The following is a 2491-nucleotide window of genomic DNA, read 5'->3' as shown; positions in this document are numbered from 1 at the left end:
AAGTAATTTGTTGATATGTGTGTATAGACAGTACACGTGTAGGCGGGGAGGGCTACCGCCTCTCCCCACAAGCAGAAGTAGATGGGGGTGGACCTTGGTTCGCGTGGAAAGTTTCTCATTCATACAACAATTGGGTTGGGTTAGACCTTTGATTTACATTGAAGTTCACCCCACCCCACACTGCTTATAGAGCAAAACAAGGTCTAGCATTGTACGATTTAGGTTTTCAACTTTCCACGCAAACCGAGGTTCACCCTCACCCACCCCTGCATGCAGGGTAGCCTCTTCTCCGCCTACATATGTACTGTATATACACACATATCAGTAAATTACTTCCCTTAGCACTGACATAAACTGTCATATTTTTTAGTTACATTATGTGTTTTTAACTTTTAAATAAACAGTGACCGCCGATTAAGTTATAAGGAAAAGTTATTCAAAATCACGTCCTTAACAACATATGTAAAGGTCATTAAAATCGGTGAGACTACTCCTTTTCTGAATAATTATACCATTTTTATGTGTGTATTTTTTAACGAATAATTGTTAAAATAACTATTAAAAAGTGTAACAATTATTATAGTTTTTAAACTTGTTAAGATAATTTTTACTCTGTTCATCGCTCTGATACTGTTAAAACTGCTTCAGATGTAAACAATCAATGCACGTCACATTTATAACAAATTTGGTTGAACATTTAATGCGCCAGTGCGCACTAGTGCGACCAACTGAATTCGTTATTAATTACAGTTACATGTACAAAGAAAACTATGAGACAAACAATAGTAGAAGAAAGCGATATAATTATTATTTAAGTAATCTGTAACAAAAATTCTAGACAAAATTATTTATTAGTTGAATACTTTTGTGTTAAAAAACAAGGGCCATTATTTTTTTTGTTTTTACTTTTTGCGTTGCCATCTCTTTCTGTTTTTCAGAGATCTCATTTTATCGCTGACTAGATTAAAAAAAAAAACAACTTTTTTTTTCTAAATATTAATTATAATCTACAAATTTTGATTATATATAGGACCTAAATTATACAATAATTTTAAAATGAGAGAAACACGTAGAGGCCTCCTAAGAGGCCTACTTAAAGTGTTAAGTCTGCAGTAATTGTAAGATAATTTTCCAAATATTACAAGTATAAGTATTCGTGTAATTGCGTGCAAAAAATATATTTTTTGAAATATTACTTATTCCAATAAATATACTTGGAATAACATTTTTATTTCACTTATATTTCCTGGCCATCATATGTATTTAGTATTTTTCTTTGTTTAGCTTTGCATAAAACTGCTTACCCATAATATGAGCAACTGTTTCATAAATATTCATTGATCCGCCAATCTTTGCTTTTTCAGCAACAACCATACTGCTTACGACAGGTCGATCTTGTAACAGAAATACTTCTAATGTCTCCAAACAGGAAGATATTCGTTGTTGCAATGTACCTCCAATAACCAATTCCTTATTTTCTTCTTGCATATCTGCCACGAGTCCGACATCACCAACAGCACCCCATTGTATCGCTAAACCATGTAATCCTTCTTTCATTCTCTTCTCACAAATTCTCTCCATTACGGAATTAGCCATCCCATAATTTGTCTGGCCTGCGTTTCCTCTTCCACACGACACGGAGGAAAAAACGACAAAATGTCGAAGTTGTGGACAGATCTTCCTCGACAATTCGTCCATTTTTTTCGTCATCCATGCTTTCGATTTGAATGAATCTTCGAACGTTTGCGGTGATTGATTTTGGAATATACAATCTTTTAATACAACTGCAAGATTAAATATAGCGTCCACTGGTGCTCTATCCTCAGCAAATTTTAATATAGATTCACAATCTTCATGTTTCAAAGTATCATTGACTGTAACGATCCGTACATCCACACCGTCAGATCGCCATAGCTCTACTCTTGATTGCTGATAACCTGTTCTAATCCCGGTTCGTGACGTTAAAACCAGATGTTTTGCACCTCGAAGAGTCAACCAATCGGCTAGCTCTAAACCAAAACCACCTAGTCCACCCAAAATCACGTAGCATTTATGCTCCAGACAATAATATCGTAGATGAGCGAGTAGTGGAGCATCCAAAGGCTCACTTTCTTCTCGAATTTGTATTATTATCTACGAACAAGCATACAACCATTACACAACAATAAATAATAAATAACGAAGATTTCGTCTTTTATTTTATTACTGATATTGTTTTGTATTTTATCATAAATTTTAACTAAATTATTAATTTTAACATTGTATTATATGATTTAATTTTATTATTGCGAGGGATAACATTTATCTATAATTATTGCAGATTTTAGTGAAGAGTACACATTTAATGATAATGCAAAATGTTTAATATTTTAATAAGTAATTAATAAATTAATAACAATAACAAAATAAAAATGTTTAGTAATGTTTGTCTAATTTTTTTAACTAGATTCTAATAGACAAATCACATTAGTAATTATTAAAATATTAGGCT

The 2491-nt window shown here is 32.5% G+C and overlaps 1 pseudogene; it reads right to left on the bottom strand.

Moving 5' to 3' along the window:
- Window positions 1-1150: 1150 nt before the first annotated feature.
- The window catches only part of LOC112459064, a 3444-nt pseudogene continuing 2103 nt past the window's right edge, over window positions 1151-2491 (bottom strand).

The sequence above is a fragment of the Temnothorax curvispinosus genome, unplaced genomic scaffold (genome assembly GCF_003070985.1).
Source record: "Temnothorax curvispinosus isolate PA1 unplaced genomic scaffold, ASM307098v1 QBEX01009491.1, whole genome shotgun sequence".
Taxonomy (NCBI): domain Eukaryota; kingdom Metazoa; phylum Arthropoda; class Insecta; order Hymenoptera; family Formicidae; genus Temnothorax; species Temnothorax curvispinosus.
This window is presented reverse-complemented; position numbering and strand designations above follow the sequence as displayed.